The sequence below is a fragment of the Phymastichus coffea genome, unplaced genomic scaffold (assembly GCF_024137745.1).
Source record: "Phymastichus coffea isolate CEN01 unplaced genomic scaffold, Cenicafe_Pcof_1.1 PCOF00041, whole genome shotgun sequence".
Classification (NCBI taxonomy): domain Eukaryota; kingdom Metazoa; phylum Arthropoda; class Insecta; order Hymenoptera; family Eulophidae; genus Phymastichus; species Phymastichus coffea.
In genome coordinates this window covers 1,197,094-1,218,659 of record NW_026706852.1, presented here as the reverse complement: position 1 = coordinate 1,218,659, position 21,566 = coordinate 1,197,094, and the positions used below count along the sequence as shown (strand labels likewise).

Sequence of the window (21,566 nt, the reverse complement as noted above, 5' to 3'; positions counted from 1 at the left end):
AAATTGTACAGTATGTCAACAATGTAAAGTTGAACAACTACTTCCAGCTGGTTTGATGGGTAAGCGTAAAATCGCAGGACCATGGGAAATTGTGGCTGCTGATATGATGGGCCTCTTCCCTCGTTCTGTCAAGGGGTATTCGTACGTGCTTATTTTTCTAGATACATTCACTCGCTGGATAGAGATCATCCCGATTAAGAAAGCGGATGGGAAAACTATTAAAAGAGAGTTGAATGAACGAATTTTCCTACGCTTCGGAGTGCCGGAAATCTTCCTTTCCGATAATGGCACTGAGTTTCGAAATAAATTGCTAGATGAGTTTTTAAAAGAACATGGTACTGAACATCACACTATACCACCGTACCACGCTCAGGCGAATCCAGTAGAGCGGGTAAATCGCACAGTGAAGGCGATGATTACTTCGTTCATCGAGAATGAACACAAAGCTTGGGATAAGCATATACCAGAGATCGCTTTTGCGTATAATACCGCCAACCAGGAGTCCACCGGAGTAAGTCCCGCGTTCTTGAATATGGGAAGACACCCTTCACCACCGCATAACACCAAACGAGCCGAAGAATTAGCTGCTCGTGAAGAAGCACAACGGCAAGCCCTAGCAAATTGGGAAGATAGGATGTGCAGATTGCTAGACCTCCAAGCAATCACAGCGAGAAACGCACAGCGGGCCAGAGAACGACAAGCTAAATATTACAATACGAAACGCCGGCAGGTCGAATTTAAGATCAATGACATGGTCTGGAAGCGAAATCGCATATTGTCGTCAGCTATTCAAGGCATCAGTGCTAAACTGGCACCGAAGTATGCTGGTCCATTCAAGGTCACTGCCAGAATTGGATAAGACGTGTATACTCTCGTTGGCACGCAAGGTGAGACATACGAGAAGATTCACGTAGTAGACTTGAAACCGTACATAGAAGGGAAAGATCCACCGGTCAGTCAAGATGAAGAAGATTCGGAGAAGATCGAAGAAAGAAGCCACCTCATTGATCCGGATACATCATCCCCACGAAAAAGCGTGAACGCACGGAAGACGCGAGGTAAACAGCGTAAATCGCGAGTAGTGGTAAGTCGGTACGCGATCCGGGTTACTAAGGCAAAGAAAGCGTGTATTCCTCCGTCGCCCGTGTCAGACCCGGATGAAACTCCAGTTAAAGCAAAACGCGGCCGTCCGAAGGGATCAGTAAATAAACGAGAGCCAATAGTAGATGTGTCCCCTCGACGTATGCGCTCTGGTCGCTAAGTCAGACCTTGTTTTTCTTATGTGCATGCTGGTGAGAGAGAGTATTGGTGTGAGAGCTGGTACGCCCTGCGGCTACCCAGCGTCTGGAAGGGGGGAGTATGACGAAGAAATTTAAATCGTCATACTCTCACCAGCTATAATATAATATTCGATAGAAGTTTGTAATATGTATAGCTTGTTTACAGTTACGCAACTATACGAGAGAGAGAGAAGACGTAAACAAGATGAGAGAGAGGGTAAGCTGGAGAGAGAGAGCTGGGCGGGGATGAGATGGGCAGAAGAGATACGCTGGCGGCGAGCTCGGACGTTTTTGGGAAGATCGCGAAACAAGGAATACGATTACCTCGGAAAATACTGTGCGGGAGAACGAACCGGAGGTGGTTAGCGAGAGCGTGCGTCGTGCGTGTGTGACGGCCGATCCATTTTGGAAAATCTGCGAGCGTACGCGCATATTCGTAAGTGCCAGCTCTTATCATATAGCAACTCTCTCTCTCACGTTCCAACGTCCTCTCCCTTTCGAATATTGCTCGTCGAGGAGCATTCATTTGTAATTTTCTCTATTCTAATTCTTTTTATTTAATAAATAAACGTCTATTGTTTCGTTATTGAAAATACCATTTGGCTCTCCCACTTATTTGCTGACACCTTCCTCGCAAAATTAAGAACCCTGCCGCCTCCGCAAACACGAGTAAGCCCGTGTTTTAAAACTGCGCTAGCCGCTGCACAGTAGACCAGTGCAAGGTCTGCAACGTCTCGCGAACTCGCGAGAAACGAGACGAAAGTCTCGATTGTTTACGGTAGGTTTATTCGCGAATTTCGCATAAACACGAACTATTCAAAAAATTAACCGTACCGTTACAGTGTGTTAACTGAAATAAAAGATATATTATTATTTATCATTTGTTACTATATATAATATATATATATATATACATAATTATTACAATGAACTTAAAAAATAAAAAATTATAAAAGAATAATTAATATACAAATTTATAAAATATAAATATAAATACTAAGTACACGCTCAGTAAACCTCATCGTTATCGATATCGTCATCGCTATCGTCATCGTCGTGTTCGTCATCTGCGGGGAAAAATTTTATTATTTTATAGCGTGGTGCGCCATCGACTGTGTCGTCCATAAGTGAGTCTTTTTTTCCCCGCGATAATGAGATCGCACAGTACATCTGAGATGCTCCTAAATGTGACTGGTTCTGCGGGGGGATTTCGAGAAGTTGGCGACCTCGATGGAAATAATCGTCTCATATCATGTCTGACGGGTTCGGTCCAATCAACGTACCGTCTGCTCCCGCGCTATAGTAGACATTCCACCGACTGCTGCCGCCGAGTGCAACGACCAGCGGCGCAGTATGCGCAGTCCCAATCAGGCATGGTGTCGTCGTCGTAATCGTCGACCTGTAGTGAAGACGCGCAATCCCAGCCCTCGTAGTCAAGCATGTCATCGTGATCGTCGATCTGCGACGAAGAAACAAAAGAAATTTATAATAAACTACCCCCGATTAGAAAAAAGAAGCATAATTTGTATTGGAAATTCACCAAGGCGTCGCGAGATCCCCAAAGGGTGCTGGAGGCGTCAACCCGTGTGTGTCACGGGTCGTAGTAGTAGTGGTGGTCACGTGACGTAACCTCGCACATCATCTCCACATCATCATCATCAGATCTGTAAAAAAATTATATAGGAAAAAATTATTAATATATATACATATATATATATATTAAAAATTATATATATAATATATCATTTTTAATATATTGTTATATTGCATATAATATATATTAAAACAATACATATTGCAACGGTAGTCGATACGATCAATCAATACGTTCGCGATTCGGTAGCACTCGCGTTGCTAGAGCGAACGACTAACAGAGAGTGAGGGCGCGCGAGAATTGAAAGTTCAATATAGCCTCAGCTGTTCATTAGAAAATCGCCAAAATATTCTATTGTGTTTTTTCCGTTTGCCTGTTAAAAGTTTTTTTGGTTTTTATACGTGCGTGAGTGTGAGAGTAAGATGCGAATAAAGTAGCAGCGTTAGCTAGCAGCAGCTAATCACAGCCACAGCGAAACAGCAGTATTGCACAGGGCAGCACCCGTTACCGGTTACTGAGGCAACGCAGCAAGTTCTCCAGGAGCTCCAGTAATTTTGCTGATTAACGGTTACGACTGATCACCGTAACTGCACCACAGGGTAGGTGCACTAAATTAATTTTCGTTTATTTGTAAACGATCATTACCCTTTTCGCATTCGTGCCGAGCGTTATATTTTGCGGTAGAATTTCGAATTATTTCTCTCTCTCTCTCTCTCTTTCTCCCCATATAAATATAAATCATATATACGTGCGCAAGTCTTTCAGTCCGACGAAGACTAGTTTTTTGTTATAAACATCTTGATTTTATTCACCGCTTTAAGTTATTTCGTTCCCTTTAGTTTGACGGATCCGTCACCGGTTATTTCTTAAACCGATTTCATCTAGGGGATTAGTTGGAGTAAACATTAGGTCACTTACACCTAAGATAGATCGAGTGTCACAAGTCAGGTGACTTAAGGTGAGTTCAACTTTGTTGGAAAGGAGACATCGGAACGAAAGTATCAAACGTAAAGGCGAACGTATCGAACGAAAGTATCATACGTAGCACACGTATAACTATACGTGATTAACGGAGCGGCGGTTAACTCTGCATCGTGGGAGAGGGTTCTTAATTAAACCCAAATTGCATCAGTTAATCCACCCTGTTACAATATTAAAAATTAATATACATATATATGTATATATATAACTTACACATGCACCGTCGATGATGATCGGGAGCACGGAGACGCCGGCAATGGTTGGAGTGGCAACCGATGCCTACTGTAATAGTATTAATAAATTAATTAATTAATTAAATTCTCTATATTAAAAAAAATAAGAATGCACGAAGTAACCGTTTATTATGCTGAAAACGACAAAACCGAGGTGTCAAGTAGCGTGAAATGAATGCGATAGAGAACAGAACAAAATAAGAATAGTACATGAGAGAAAAATTAAATTTGAATTAGAGTATATATACTTTCTCTCATACACACACACACGCACGCGCGCAGTTACTTCTTCATGCATTTTCATTCTTTTTTAATATAAAGAACAGAGTTTTTTTTAAATATTGCAACTGTAGTCGATTCGATTAATCGATCCGTTCGCGATTCGGTACACTCGCGATGCTCGAACGAACGACTAAGAGAGAGAGAGGGCCCGCGAGGGTTGGAAAATAGTCAGTTAAGCCTCAACTGCTTTTGAGAGAGTGCCGCCGAATTTAGTTTGCATAGTGTTTTGCCGTTTTTGTTACAAAGTTTTTTGTATTTTTGGATACGTGTGTGAGCATTAGTAAGGAAGCCTAGCAGCAGCAGCAACATTACAGCAGCAGCAAGCAAAGCAGCAGATTTTCTGTGAGGCAGCGCAGCTGATCAATCAGGAGGAAATCGTTGGCAGAAAATAGTTCTCTTTAACGATTACGGCTGATCACCGTAATTGCACCTGCACCTTCCTTATATTGCGCAATAAAATACTAACGAGAGTATTTTATCTATCGCGAGCTATATTTTTTTGTTATCCTAGGTCAAGCAGTAGAGCGTTGACGTGCGGATGCTCGGAGCGCAGGTTCAATTCTCCGTAATAACAAAATTTTTTTTAAATTTGTTTTCAATTATTTAATCGAATCACATTAATAGGTTTTATGTAAATTATGAACATTTATATTAAAAAATGTTGACATTTTTTCTGTAATGTATGCAAGGGTTGTAATTTTTCAATGGAATGTACGGAATGTATGGAATGTATAGCATGTATGGAATGTATAATGGAATGTATAGCATGTATGGAATGTATAACATGTATGGAATTTTTTTAATGGAGGGGAAAATCTCAGCCGTCCACTATAATAGTAATCTGCTTCTCTTAGCAATCACATTCGCATCAAGCGTATACTACGTAGAGTGTACAGTATGAAAGAAAGAAAAAGGTAATACGATGATTCTACAATGAGCGCCAATAAGATTAGCTAGGTAGGTAGCTAGGTAGGTAGCTATTAGGTAGCTAGGTATAGGTAATTATTTTTTGATTGTTTATAGAGAATATTTTATATTTTATATTTTTTTTTTCAATATATTTTTGTAATTTTTTATTTGTGCAGATTTGAACAAGCGAGGTTGAATAGTTTCACGTCTCAATGGACATGAGCACACGTACAACCAGCTGATCTTCATTCGGCCGACTTTTATTATACGGGGCAGATCGATCGAGTGCACTCTTTTGAATGTGGTCTGGAAGTATGTCGTTGGAATGAAAAGGACTATCCAGCGACGAAACATCAGCGCTGGGCTGGCCGCTGCCTTTACATTCGCAACAGAAGTTGCGGCAATGTGCTGATCGGATCGAGCCCCGTACCAGTACGTCCTCGAAGAAGTAGAGATGATTGTGGACGATAATAAGCTCAAGTATCGGTCAGCAACAACGTCGGAAGAGTCAGCGCGCGTAATGTCTAGCGTATCTACTGCTAACCTGCATGCATGTACAGACGAACCTGCATTTTCATCGATGAAGAGTCTTATCACAAATCTTTTTTCTAACTTACATTTGATGGAGAAATGTGCATCGAATAGCGAATCGAATGCAGCCATCAGGTTGGTATCTGTTTATATAGAACTTTTACGCGATCGTAAGAAGAGTATTGACCAACAGAATGAAAAAATGAATAAAATTAGCGAAAGGGTTGAACAGTCGCTGCAAGATATAGTCAATATTTTGCGTCAACTTGAAATTACTAGATGTAACATATGTTTGGATGCTAGGATTACTGTGCTCTTTTTACTTTGTGGATATATCGCTGTATACATGGAATATGCATCAAGAATTCATGATTGTCCAATATGTCGTTAAAGTATTGTCATGAGTTTTCTCCTGTTACCGGAGAATACGACGAATTCTTTAAAGATCGGGGCCCGGGAGGCCAAAGCTGCTTCGTGGGGGGGACGCGAAAGGCAACGTCTCAACGCGCGCAAAAAGTAATAGGCAGGAATGGTCAACACAACAGTCACTCACAAATTCGTTTAATACATGTATTTATCTACTTAGTCTAACAATTATAACCGCTAATTCAACGTGACAACAATCGCGCTCTCGTACTTCAGCAGCCGCGAGTTCCTGTGGAAAATCGCATGGACCCGGCTGGCACGACGGTTACGAGCTATCCTCCACGTTTCTCCATAGGCCCTCGAGCGAAATAACCGCTGAGACTCCCTATCTTTCGTGGGTTGCCGGCGACGCGATCTCACGAGAGAGAGAGAGAGAGAGAGAGAGAGAAAAACTTGACCAACCTAAAGGGAAACTGCTCGATGTCCCCGAGTTGCCCGCGTTTTAAAGCGAGATTGAACGGCAGACCTCGCAAGTGCCAACTGCTCCGCCTCAACGGGGTGACGCGGTGAACACCCAGAAGGGTGGCCAAAAGGCGGCTCTGGCTAAACTTGAACGCGATGAACCCTGTTTTGACCCAACGACAGAGTTTTGAAAGATCTGACTTTGGGACGGAACGGGGTAAAAACAACCTTTCGAATGACGGATACCCACCAGCGTGAGCGGGTTGGACCGAAACGCAATGGGGAGACATGCCCCGGCATGTCGAAGCGATGGACCTGTGAGTCGTGGGAGAAATCCCTTAATACAGGAACGCAGGGTGGGATGTATTTTGAACGCGAGCCCAGGAGGGAGGCTTAGTTGGTTGATCGTCTAAGGAATCTTCCTCTGGCTGTCCTGGCTGAGTCTCTCCTCTGACATCCCAATTTGGGTTGCCCTCTGCGGGGTAGTGGTACCAGGTCAAGCAAATCTCGTAAGATTTGTATGCTGTGTGCTTCCGACGCAGTAGACGTTGGGGCAACTAGAGTCCCGTCGCGCCCAAACCGAGGGTCAAGCCTTTAGTTCCGCTCTCCTTGAGCGTCGAACCGTGAAAAGATCGGTACTCCTTCCGAGGAGGTCGCCGCCTTAGATTAAAAAGGTTCCGACTCGCTGAGTCGCGCCAGGGATGTCGTAGCAAACTTGACTTCCGGATCTCCAAAAATGTTTGAAAGCGAAGGAGTGAAAGACAGTGGGCTATGCCAACCTACTGGCGCCCAGAGAGAAGGGTGGTAATGTCTTGAAGACGCTATACCCCCTCAAATCGGATAAGCTTGAAACAACGCAAACACTAGCTGTCCCCGAGTTGCACGGATGCTAATAGCTCGTTCAAGGATCTTCCAAGCTTCTCTCTTGAAAACAACAGGTCTCGTGGCAAACACCTGCACTACCTTGCACACGCGTCGCAGAACAAATCTCGCTCGCTTTCACAAAAGCCAAAAAAACAAGTAACAAGACGGCGCGGACAAAGCGTGTCGCACTCAATCTTTGTCGCAGTCTACTGCCGGGCACCGAGCGCCTACCACCAAAAACCCTTAAGTAGCGGGCAAACAGCAACAACTCACGCGTACCAGGCGTCCAAATCGTACTCTTGGTCCCCTCTCTCTCTCTCTCTTTCTCGCTATGTTACCGGGAAGGGAGAGACGTTGACGGAGCCAACGTCGCGAGCCGTGGCTCTCATCACAGTATTACCAAACGTGTTCATGCTCATTTTATATAAATTTGTTCTTTTTTTCAATAAAGTGCCTATTATTTTTAAATTAAATTTTATTTTGATAAGAAAATCTGTTCAAGTTAATGGAAAATTTTAGAAATATCAATCAAATCAATAATACACATTTCTAAAATTTATATATATATATACGAGGTATGTTCAAAAATTAAGGTTAATTTATAAATTGGACGGGCTACGTAGTTTCAATTATCAATATTTTTTTTATTATGTTGGTATACATGTCCCTTACATATATGCTCACAGTTTCAGCCAGTTTGTATGTTTACTTTTTTTTATACGAAACAGAAACGTTAGACGTGTTTTTTGTGCTGGACGATTTTCAGCTGTCAATAACAATGAATCAAAGAATTTGCATAAAATTTAAAAAAAAAATGAAATTAAGTTCTCCAAAACACTTGAAACGTTGACAGTGGCATACAGTTAGTGTATGCGTTGTTCACACTTTTCCGTTTTGAGGGTGGCACAGCGTAATCAAACATTAGCACCCTTTTCTTTAGGCACCAATAGGTTGGCATAGCCCACTGTCTTTCACTCCTTCGCTTTCAAACACTTTGGAGGTCCGGAAGTCACGACGAAGGGAAGCTACGACATCCCTGACGCACACAGCGAGTCGGAACCTTTTTGATCTAAGGCGGCGACCTCCCCGAAAGGAGTACCGATCTTTTCTAAGTTCAATGCTCAGGGAGAGCGGAACTAAAGGCTTGACTCTTGGTTTGGGCGCGACGGGACTCTAGTTGCCCCAACGTCTACAGCGTCGTAAGCACGCAGCATACAAATCACAAGCCTCTCGAGTGTCTTCCCAGCTACATAGGGAGAAGACATACGGGTCTATATGATTTAATCTCGTTCTCGGGTTTTTCAACCCCTTTGAGCAACGTGATTAGCATTCCACTTTTCCATCTTCTGGGGAACACTCCACATTTTAAGCAGGCGTTAAAGAGTCGCGTCAGTTTCTGGTGTAATGGTTTTGCATTAACAAGCATTTCTGACTCTATTCTATCTTTGCCTGGTGATTTCCCTGCCTTGTACGCTTTAAGGGCCATTTCAACTTCCCTTGTTAGGAAAGGCGTTGCGGCGCCGGTTACAGGAACCTCCCGCATATCTCTGTGAATATTTGCATGTGCATCGTTTTCGCAGTTTGAGTCGTCATCAGGCATTAATTCTTCTAGTAGAGCCATGCTTGTTTCTTTCCAGTCCTTCGTAACTGAACCATTACGGTTAAACGTGCACATCGCTTTTGAGATTCTGACTTTATTGGATGCTCGTTTGTATGGATACGCCCAAGCATTCTTTTCGCTTTCAATAGTGCAGAAATCTCGCCAGATATTGCTTTTGGCTCTTTTAATAGCCGTTGCATATTCAGAATTCATTTGGCTCAATTTTTCAAGTGATCTCTGGAGGGCTTTCCTTTGTTTTCTATTCGGTCCTTCCTTGTCTTTCAGAGCGACGATTTTGCGTTGTCTTTGTATCGCTCGCTTCTTACTTCGCAAGTCAGGATTCCGCCAGGGTTGAGAGCGCGTTCTCCTCATTTTTGATGGAATAGAGTCCTTTGCTGCCCTTATTAAAACCTCTTCAAATTTTGAAACATATGTTTCAATGTCTTCAAAGGTTTCTAAAGGGAGCTTATATACGTTCTCTTTCTCGAATTTACAAAGTTTACCGAATTTCTCCCAATCAGCTTTTCTCATATTAAACCTTGGTTCTATTGTTTCTACAGTTCGTATGAGTCTGGCTGGTTGTGAGGCAAAATCCAGTTCGATCACTATGGGCCTGTGGTCACTGATGGTCCATTCTTTCACCGCCCAGCTTGCCAAGAGGTTCGACCAATTTGATGTATGTAAAGTTACATCGATATCCGTCTCACCCCTCGTACTACGGCACGTTGAAAGATGGCCCCTCCTGTTAGCCACTATTAGCCCGTATCGGTCTATGAATTCTTCAATGACTGTTCCATTCTTATCCTGTGTATTAGACCAGATCTTTGACTAGGCGTTTGCATCCATTCCAACTAAGACTCTTTTGCCTTTCAATTGCTTCAAAGTCTCAGCTTGTTTGTCAAGATAGGTCTTCCTGCTGTGACTGAACTAGCAGTAGACGCTTATGAAATAAATTTCACTAAATTCCGAGTACTTGTGCACAAACACAGTGAGAATCACACAGGTTAGAAATATTGGTAGCAGTGACCTTGTGCGGATCGCAGCTTGAATCGTTTCGCCTTTTTCGGTTCCGTGAATGGCCGCGATACTGCCCATACCTGAAATCGCGTTGTTCTAGTGGTATGGTTCTTGCACTAGTGCCACCTGTATGTCATGATTTCTCCGAGCTCATCATTGGCTACTTGCCTTTTGTTGAGGTTCAATTGTATTATCCTCAGTTTCCGGCCCAGTTCGGGATATTGTTGTACGTTCAAATTAATCCTCTTAACTGGTGGGTAATCGTTTTTGCTTTCGTCTAAATCGGATGATTGCGAAGGAAACTGAGTTGACGCCGGAGTGTTAGAGCAATGCTCTGATTTCTCAACGGTCGCCTCCTGCTTACGTTTCCACGCCTTTCTATACCTAGAATGGTTGACCATATCGCTTTCGAGGTCAACACAATGTCTAGTTATATATTGTCCCCTTGGAATCGTTAGTGGCGTTTCTGGAGTATGGCTTTCGATTATTAGTTTTAGCGTTAACGTGCGCGTTCAAATTAAGCGAGTGGCATTCGAGTGCAAGCAGTGAGTATGTTTGTGCGTGTTGACTTGAGCTTTGGTCGTTACCTTATCGAGTTTCCCCATGGTTTTCCATGGCTCTTTTATTTACATTTGATTGAGCTAATTATTTTCCTAGCTTTCTGGCTTATTGTTAGATCATTTAATTATTTTGATTTTATTTGATTTTGATTTTTGATAATTTGATTTGATTTGATTTATAATTTTTAAATCTATAATTCTTATCTAAATTTTAGTTTTTGATTGGTAACTTTTATTCTTAATCTTATTCTTAATAGTACTGCTTAAAATACTGCTTAAATTATTATTAACTGCTTAAAACTAATTTTATTATAATATAACTTAAAACTACTTACGAATGTACCGGCGTGTTTGTCTTCACGCTAGGTTTGATATTAATCAAACCTCTTCTTGGTCAGGTTTGACGAATTGCAACCAAAGTAGCGCTTGAGTGAGCATGTCGGGTTTTCGCCTTTTCTATCGTCTTAGCCTGCCTATAGCAGCACTGGATTTGATGGGTATTTAGTGCATGATTTTCGCTTTCAAAGAGAGCTGACAGCCACTAATTTCGCTTTGAATTGTAAAATAGCTTTAGCTATTAGGGCTTAAACAATTCCTTAGCAGGAAGGATGCTGTCCTTCTGTGGAAATATTTTTCCTGAGGGTTTTGGCATCCGTAGTGCCTTCTAATCATCGAGAGTTACTCGGCCCAACGGACTATTCTCTCGCACAATGGTGTCGGGCCTTACTCCAGGAGCTCGACGCAAAGAACTTTGGGTGGCTGCTATGACCACGGCCGCGACTCTTTACCCACAGTAGTGGCACCTACCGATTGCCAGTCGATAGGGAGTAATTTGTTATCTTTCCGAATTAAATTCGGATTGCGGGGACCGACAGTGGCATACAGTGCGTCTACTTTAAGTCAAAAAAATGTTTACAAGTGGTATAAGCTCTTTTAAGATGGTCGAGAAGAGATCGACGACGAACCTCGCTCTGTACGCCCCAACATTTCAATAACTGATGAAAGTGTTGAAGAAGTGAAACAAATGGTGTTAAAAAATCGTCGAGTCACTATTAGAGAAGTGGCTGAAGACTTCAGCATCTCTGTTGGCTCGTGTCATGCAATTTTTTCCGAAGTTTTGGGTATAAAACGTCTAGCAGCAAAATTTGTTCCAAAACTGCTTAATTTTGAACAAAAGAACCATCGAAGAAGCATCGATCAAGAGCTGGTAAACGACGTCAATGATGATCCTGATATGCTCAAGAGAATCGTAACTGGTGACGAATCATGGATTTATGATTATGACGTCGAAACTAAAACGCCAATGGAAGACTACACAAGAGCCAAGACCGAAAAAAGCACGTCAAGTTCGATCAAATTCAAGGCTTTGTCTCTGATTTTGTCACTGTTTTCTTTGATTATCGTGGCGTAGTACATCAAGAGTTCTTACCACAAGGTTGTATAGTCAATAAAGGGTATTACTTTCAAGATATGCGCCGTTTGCGAGAAGCAATACGAAAAAAACTTCCGGAATTGTGGGAAAGTAATTCATGGATTCTGCATCACTATAATGCACCTGCTCAGTCATCGTTGCTTGTGTCGAATTTTTTGGCCAAAAACAAAAACACAATCATGCCTCAGTCACTATACGAGGTGTGTTCAAAAAATACCTGGAATTTTAAAATTGCGCGGGTCTGGAGAGTCCGATTGTCAAAATTTTTTTTTATTGTGTTGGTATACATGCCCCTAAAGTATGATAAAATTTTCAGCTATATTCACTGTTTACTTTGTCTGCGGTAGTTGCTAAGGTTTGACGTGTTTTTATGAGCTCGGCGATTTTCGTTTTTTAAAAGAAATGGATGGAAGAATTTGTATAAAATTTTGCGTAAAAAATGAAATAAAGTGTAACAAAGTGTGTGAAATGTTACAAAAAGCCTATGGTGAGTCTGCTATAAAAAAAACAAGTATTTACGAGTGGTATAAGCGTTTCCAAGATGGCCGCGAAGACGTTGAAGATGACGAACGCTCCGGTCGACCCAGCACGTCAACAATCGATGAAAATGTGAAAAAAAGTGGAAAAAACGGTTCTGAATGATCGCCGAATCATAATTAGAGAAATTGCTGATGAAGTTGCCATATCAATTGGCTCATGTCATAACATTTTTTCAAATGTTTTGGACATGAAACGGGTGGCAGCAAAATTCATTCCAAAACTGCTGAACTTTGACCAAAAAAACAATCACATGAACATCGCTCAGGAGCTGTTAAACGACGTCAACGACGATCCAAGTTTGCTTGAAAGAGTCATAACTGGTGATGAAACATGGCTGTACGGTTATGATATCGAAACCAAAGTACAATTGTCCACCTGGAAGCATTCAACGTCACCAAGAGAGAAAAAAGCACGTCAAGTTCGATCAAATGTGAAGGTTTTGCTTACAGTTTTCTTTGACTGCAGGGGCGTGGTGCATCATGAGTTCTTATCACAAGATCATACGCTTAATAAGGAGTATTACCTTGAAGTTATGCGACGTTTGCGTGAAGCAATCCGAAAAAAACGCTCCGATTTATGGAAAAACAATTCATGGCTTTTGCATCACGATAACGCACCTGCTCACTCGTCGTTGCTTGTTCGTAATTTTTTGGCCAAAAACAATACCGTAGTCGTGCCCCAACCTCCATATTCACCAGATATGGCTCCGTGTGACTTTTTCCTGTTCCCAAAGTTGAAGAGACCCATGAAAGAACGGCGTTTTTCCTCGATTGAAGAAATAAAGGCCGAATCGCTGAGAGTGCTCAAGGACATACCAAAAAGTGAATATCAAGAGTGCTTCGAAGATTGGAAAAAACGCTGGCATAAGTGTATTATATCTGCGGGGGATTACTTTGAAGGGGACCACATTGATATAAACGAATAAATAAATATTTTTTCATAAAAATAAAAATTGACTTTACTTATTGAACACACCTACACACACACACACACACACACACACACACACACACACACACACACACACACACACACACACATATATATAAAAAGTGAGAAAAAAAAAATAGATCGATACGTTAATTTTTATTTATTTCAAACTTAGATACAAAAACCAAATTACATATCATCACCACTTTTGCGAGCAAGCATCCATCTGCAGATAGCCAGCGCGTTAAATCCTTTAAAGGATTCACCAGTGATGGCAACCCAAGTCTTCAACGTTAACCACAGTCGTTCTGTAAAAAAAAGAAGCTAAAATAATCATTAGATATCTTTTTTCTAGAATGATACGTGACAAAAAGAAAATTGGTAAATACATTGGTCAACAAATTTCTCAGACATTTTGTTTTTCTAATACCTTTGACAGAAATAGTTTTTCCATGAAGTGTTTTTTTCATTATTTTTATAAGGTCGTCATACCATAAATCGTCACAATCCCACGAAATACCATGATAATTTTTCGGTAACCACCGATTTTCACTATGATTTTTCTTCAATAACCACTCCAATAGGTAAGGTGGTTAAACAGAAGCACCGATGGAGTTGGATCTTCTTTCAGAGAACAAACAACAATCTTCTTGAATACGAATTCGTTCAAGGAAGTTTTGAAGCCCTGTACATCTACAACAAAATCCATCTTAATAACTAAAGAATCGACGAGTGCGTCAGTACAGCCGAATGAATGCTTTTTTATGCTGAGCTGCACTTGTTGATTCCCTACTATTTATTTTTCTAACCAATTAGATTCTCTTCTGCTTGAAATAACATTTTTTTACCACCACTATAATTTTTTCGATCAATCCCAATCGTTTAACCCCCTATATTTTGCCAACTAATCAGCATTGATGAGTACTGGTATAATGTGATGGATTTGTCAAATCTGCTCAGTTAATCAATTAGCATCATGGTTTAGTATTTCAAGAATATAGCTTTGTTGCTTTTGCGCGCATATCATCTGGCAAAGGCTGGTCATGCTAATCGAAGATATCGATAGATGGTTGACACTGGGTTCATTGAAACGAATACAAGAGTAGGCTGTTGATACAGCCCCATTGTCACTTTATCGGTTGCAGAACTTATTGAGAGCAAGCATGGCAAACAATCGATATACGAACCTCTCGTTATTTTGAATGAAATTGGTGAAACTCTCGAATCAGCAGTACTACTACTACACTGGCTGTTTTCAATCTAGCTCAAGATTCAACAGTTCGCTGGAACGACATCAATAGTGAATTCAAAGACAGAATAAAGACTGGTGTAATAACCAACCAACCATTAATCACATTAGAATGGCTTGTTCGATTCGCCATTCTAATGGGGGGGCTATGTAACGGTCCTGTCTGATTTGTCTCCTATTTTCGTCTGCAAAACGGCAACCCGTCATACACGAAACAATTAGAGAAAATCGGTAATTGAGCGTAGGCGCTTTTCACACGTATATGCAAATGTGTTAGGGCAACTCTGCGAAAACATTACCATATAAGGAGCGTGACGTCACGACCGTGGGAAAATTTATTGTTTACAACCGAAAATAGTTAATTATAAAGTTTTTTTAAACGAACAAAAGTATTTCTTAGTCAAATTTGATGCGCTGATCCTGAATTTCATGTTAATTTAACTCTCAAATAGATATTTATTAGTCAAATCTAATTTACAAGTTAACATTGTTAGTTATTTTGCAATAAACAACGATATTGTTATTTCAAGTATGCGATTACAATCTCGACGTGTTAAAACAGAAAAGCAAGAATTTGACACTTTGATAACCCATTATTAACTGAGTTATCAATAAATAAACAATTTATAATTTTTTTAAACAATTAAAATGACAGGGTTAGATAGAAAATCGATCATAAGTATCTGTAAAATTGATGATTAAGATTGTTACTCATTTGCTGATTTTTAAACCGCTAAAAAAGAAAATTGCAAATTTGTTTTTTAATTATTATTCAAAATTAAAGAGCAAAATTAATCATCTTTTATATGGATAACAATCTTCTAACCACAAGCGATTTTTCCATGTAAAAATTTTCCATAATTTTATTGTAAAAATGGCGTAATTTGATTGTTAAATTGTATAGCTTATAACTTTAAAAGGCGATTTTTCCTAGAGATGCAATTTATATTAAAAAATTCATCTTTTCCAGTTTCATTTTTTAAATCACATAATTGTAAATTCGTTCGAGCCATTTTGCGATAAAATATGTATAAAATTTGCGCCAAAGACAAAAATAGCGTTGTAGGGGCTACCAAGCGTAGAAAGGAGCCTATTTCGCATGTATAAATTCGCTCGTCTCTGCGGCAAAAGGACTCATTCTCCTACCTTGCTTAGCAGCGCGAGCACTGTTGGAAATAAAGCCTCAGCTATCTCCTGAGACGAATTTCTTAATCAGTGGTTAGCCTGTTAACTTCCCATCCTATAGATCTCTAAGAGCTCAACTCATGAGACCATTTCTCTCATGAGAAAAAAGCAGCCTTAGAGATCTTCCCTTCTAAATACACTTGCTATTGAGAGATCAGATTGAGCAGTAGTTGCGGCGCTGTCGGGCCTTTCCCCGATAGATGCAATTGCTCTCAATTATATCTCGAAAACGATTCATCGAGTTGGCAAACGTCGTGGTTTGCCACTCGAAAGATTTTCTTTTGATTTTTCAGACTGCGCGCGTGTCAAATTCTTGCTTTTTTCGGAAACGTTATTGCGAATTTTCTGTAAAGAGTCCGAACTTTTATTAACGTCAGAAATACCCAAACGTTACAACCACCATCTGAAACATCTGGATTTGAATACGTTTTTGAGGCATGCTAAACCATTACTCCATGCTCAAATTATAAAAACCTTGAGGAAACATAGTTCTTTAAAAGTGACTGCTGTACTAAATGCCAAATATGCAGTCGAAAAGAATAATTGCGACGAAACGCTCGATGTGAAGAATTTCAATACGAAGATGGCACCGATATACCTAACTACAGACATAGACGAGTGGTTCATTGAAAACGTTTTAGAACCAATCAGTAAGAGCATGGAAGAATTTCAAAAGCAACACTCGGGCTGGTCTCTTTGTGTTATATTAAACTGAGCCGTAAATATCAGCAAGTATAATCCTATGAGGGTTGGTTTTTACGTTGAATTGCCCGAGCCTATTAGAAGAAAGAGAGCCTGTGTGAATGTGCAAATGTTTCAAATGGACTATTCTTTCGGCGTTACATCCAGTTGCAAAGAATACATGTTGGGTATGTCATCGGGTATTAAAGTTTAATCAGAGCCCATGGCTCAATGCGTACATTGATTTGAATAGTGAGATGCATAAACAAGCGTAAATATAGCGAGATATTCGCAAATTCGATACATCGGTTTATCCAGAACCAAATCAGTTCAATATTCCAAAAGCCAATAAGAAAGTGGTTGGTAAGATGAAAGAAGAGAACTCAGGAATGCTCATGCTCTAGTTTGTTGGATTCAGAAGCAAAATGTACAGCGTGAGATTTCGGAATAAAAATCCAATAAAGAAGGAAAAAGAGATAAAGAATTCTCTATTGAAGGCTATGATTACATTCGAGGACTACGTCAAATGTCTCCGAGAAAATGTGATTCTAAGCCGATAGCAAAAGTTTATCAGATCACGTCAACATCAGTTGTACAGTGAGAGACAAATAATGATAGTACTCAGACGCATGACGATAAACGTTTCTTGCTACCTGGAACCACCAATACACTTTCTTGGAGTCATTACGGTATTCCATTGGTAGAAAGGGAGGAGATAGAAGCGTTGGGAATGATCGCAGTCGAGCCGCCAACCCCCGTCGAGTCGTCAAACACTGCCGCTGCCGTCGAGAAAGAAAAGCTGCTGACCGATATGGCAGATTATGCTAATAAACTTAAATTATTTCTAAAATTTAAGACTAATAGCTGTATAGAATTTACAAATGCATAAATACATACCAATGTACGTTTAAGAAAAAAAAAACAAAATACACTTATTTTATATTTCTTCAAATCAAATATGTGTATGTGTATGTGTCTTTATTAATTTTTCAATCTACATAGTTACCCTTTTTTTTACAATTCGGTTTTATTTATTCTATATTATGTGAATTATCAAATCCTAACCCCTTTACCAAAATTAGATTACCAAGCTTTTTAACTTTTTCTACAAGATAGATATCGGGACAATAGTTTTCTGAAGTTCCTGCTCGAAGAAGCTACCTAGGATAGGCTGATTTTGATAATCTTTCAAATGATAAGTAGTTGGATTTGTTGGTGCCACTCCGACAATTCTAAATATTTCCGTTGACCAATTTGGCGAAGCTTTCAGTGAACTATAGGTAGAGTATAGATTGATATTATATTTTTTCAGGAGAGTTTTAAAATCTACAATGTAGAATTCCTTGCCTCTATACGTATGGAGATTCTTTGGCAGTCTACCTTTCGCTAAAATAGATTTCATGGTCGCTGTCATATCGCTAACGGTTTTTCTTTTGCACAGCTCACGCGTACTTGGAAAAATTATCAATTATCGTGAGAAGCCAATTGTATCCGCGATTTTGCCTAGAGTAGGCCTACATATCGACGAGATTGACTTGCCACGTCTCATCTATACCTGGAACATCATACTTTCGTCTTGGATAATTACGTCACGTTGGTGTGTAACTCCCCCACTACCACCGCTTCCATATAATCGACTGTTTTCTAAATTTTGAAAACTTGACTTTATTCGTGGTAATTCTTCTTTGATAATTACTTCCAAATACTCAAGATCACTTCTCACTTGTGCGATCATTTCTCTCGTAGATTTGATTTCCATCTTAACGATCTTTTGCACAGTTTCCCAATTTCTAGCATCTCTAGCACACACACACACACATACACCCTCGCGTAATTCTTCGATTATTGAATGAATTTCGTAGAAATGATTATTGTTACCAGCTTATTGTTCAGCTACTAACAATTGTAGAAGATCAACGAGCTCATTCAGATCATCCCAGTAAACGTAATCAATATAAGTATTGTTTCGTGCGACCTTGTGGATAAGTAATGACGAACCAGTATTTAGCCTCTCGCCTCCTTTTGTCGTTTTAGTAAAACTGAACAACGGCCAATTATGTTATTGAATTTGTTACTATTGTGCTCTGGTATAGCCTCGTTTGGATTATTTTTTTACTTAAAACCATTGACGTCTACGTTATTTTTGTCAAAAATCACCGTATATTTACCAAGTGTGTGTGATTCATTTCATTCTTTACGTACTCCATAAATCAAGTCCACAAAATTCGAATTACTTTTATCTAATGCATTCGTGTACTTGTCGCCAGCTAAATGCTCGGCTCGGATAAGCTATTATAAATCTGTCTAGTATTGTGCGTGACAGTAACATCGTTATCTTCGCTACTAGACTAAGCGCTGTCATACTTCTCGATGTTATCAGCAGTACAATTGATTTGGTATTTTAATTTTTTTTTGATTAGTAATTTCGCCTTTTTAACTGTAATAAGAACTTCTGGAAGATTTTTCTTCTCAGTTATTGAATAGTTGATTGGATCTACTTCGCTCATTATGGCTAAGAGGATCGACTATTGGGTTGAATGTCTTATTCAAGACTTCGTCAATATAACCTCAACTATGCTTTAATAAACTATATTTTTCTCATATTGCGTCTTGCGCTTCTACGAGTTGAGAAAACACATGTTTTTCCCGTTATTCATCAGCCGTGTTAATGCTTCAACGATTTTCGAGAGACTGTATACTGCATTACTATCGTGATATATTTATATTAAAACAATCAAAACCATTTCGATATCTCCCACAGTTTATAGCTCTGTCTTTGTCGATCACTAAAAACCCATATTTATCATCCAACCAGCAATTTGCATAAAGTTCTTTAAATTGATTGTGAGTCATATCTGAATTCATATGATCGTCATATATATGTTTCATATTTGCTTTGTCTTGTTGAAAAATTGCCAATAAATTGACGTAATCTCTCACGAGATATTTAGGAATACGTGCTTACGTTTGTGAAAGATAGAAACAGTCGATGCTCTATATCTGCCTATACAAAAGAAAGTACGCATGTTGTCCTGTTTCTCACAGGCGGTATCGTCGAATATCATAATTGTATTAATTAGGGCATACTGGAGATCGATCACAGATTCTTGCTCCTTGAACGGAAAATACTTTACTCCATCTATCGGCTTTAACATCTTATCAAATAATTTATACTTTGGCTGATTGAGAGATTTCGAATACACGTAAATATTTTCGAATCTAACACGAATGACATGAGTGATAAGAGACAAAAGACTGTTGGTCTTGGTACGAAAATGTCTGTAGATTATTTACAATTACGCATTGTCGATCAAGACGGAAATTTAATCATTTTTTGTGGTGAAATCATAACCATCAGATTACACCTTAAAAGCTTATGATGAAAATTGTTTATTATTTTTAATTTTTTATTATTATTGTTTTTTCTATTATTGTTTTTAATTTTTTTTGCTACTTTCAACGAAACAATGGAGAACATTCTAGAAATACAGTCACCTGTCATCTTCGATGAATCTTTGGCACATTACGAGATCCATAAACATCAACCTTACACCAATTCATCGTTCAAAGATAGTAACGAGATTTGTATATCAATTCAACATCAAGACTTGTGCCTTTTACCATCTCGCAGCTCGTTACACATTTGTGGACGATTACGCAGCAACAATAACACTTTGTTAACGAATACTGATTTTGTTAATAATGCCATTTGTCACATGTTTGAAGAAATTAGGTATGAGCTGAATGCTATAGAAATAGATAAATGTAAGAACGTTGGTCTCATAACCGTTATGAAGAACTGGTTATCTCTCACTCCAAGTCAAACCTTGATTGCCGAAAATGCCGGATGGATAAATACCTTAGAACAAGAGGACCGTAAAATAACTAATGCGAATGACAACTTTGATATTTTAATCCCTCTGAGCTTCATACTTGGATTCACTGAGGACTATCGCAAAGTACTCGTGAATATGAAACATGAATTAATTCTCATCGTGAGATCGAGTACCGATGTAAATACAGTTTATCAAATAAAGGAGACCGTCAACGACGTTGAAGCTTACGAAGAATTTAAGATTGATGTAACAAATCTCGAATGGCTTATGTCCTATGTGACTGCATCAAATGCAAAGAAAATACTTAACTTTGTAAAAAGCGAACGAAGTATTTCAATAAGTATTCGTAGTTGAGAACTGTACGAATATCCAGCTCTGTCTGCAAACACAAATCATGTCTTGATAGTTAAAACGACAAATCAGTTGGAGAAACCACGCTCCGTCATCTTAGCCTTCCAAACTATTCGAAAAAATGAACCAAACTCTAACGCTAGTATATTTGATCATTGTAACATCAGAAATGTAAAACTGTACCTCAACTCTCAATGCTATCCATATGGCAATCTGAACATTGATTCCAGTAAAAACGAGTATGCAATGCTGTATGATATGTATCCCAATTTTCAAAACTTATATTACGGTAAAGATGCCGAACCGATGCTCAAAAAACTCAAATATGAAAATTACATGCCACTCGTAGTGACTGACTGTTCGAAACGAATCATTAAAGACTGCTCCAGTAGATGTGCGTTTGGAGTTCGAAACCAGAGAAAATATTCCCGAAGGAACTACAGCGTATTGTCTTATTCTACACGATCGCATCGTTTAGTATAATCCTATAAGTGAAGATGTGAAGAAACTTATTTAGGAGGGGAGAGGGGTATTAAAGAATTGACTCTTTCCTTAAGGAGCTCAGTAGTAGCTTTCTATCGCAATGGAGTACGTAGTAGATATGCAAGATATAAAAAATTCATTTTATACTAATTATGATAAATATATATATATTTATCATAATTAGTATAAAATGAATTTTT

General features: G+C 39.4%; 1 protein-coding gene and 1 long non-coding RNA gene across 3 annotated transcripts in view; both read right to left on the bottom strand.

The window, feature by feature from the left end:
* The window catches only part of LOC131664157 (hepatocyte nuclear factor 4-alpha), a 900,667-nt gene that overhangs the window by 433,727 nt on the left and 445,374 nt on the right, over positions 1-21,566 (bottom strand). The gene's annotated exons all lie outside the window — the stretch shown is intronic.
* Positions 2,531-21,566, bottom strand: part of LOC131664159 (uncharacterized) — an 83,396-nt gene continuing 64,360 nt past the window's right edge. Inside the window, exons 2-3 of the long non-coding RNA XR_009301920.1 lie at positions 2,821-2,944; positions 2,531-2,739 (exon numbers count right to left, since the gene is read on the bottom strand). This is a non-coding gene — a long non-coding RNA (uncharacterized LOC131664159). The remainder of the gene's footprint in view (positions 2,740-2,820; positions 2,945-21,566) is intronic.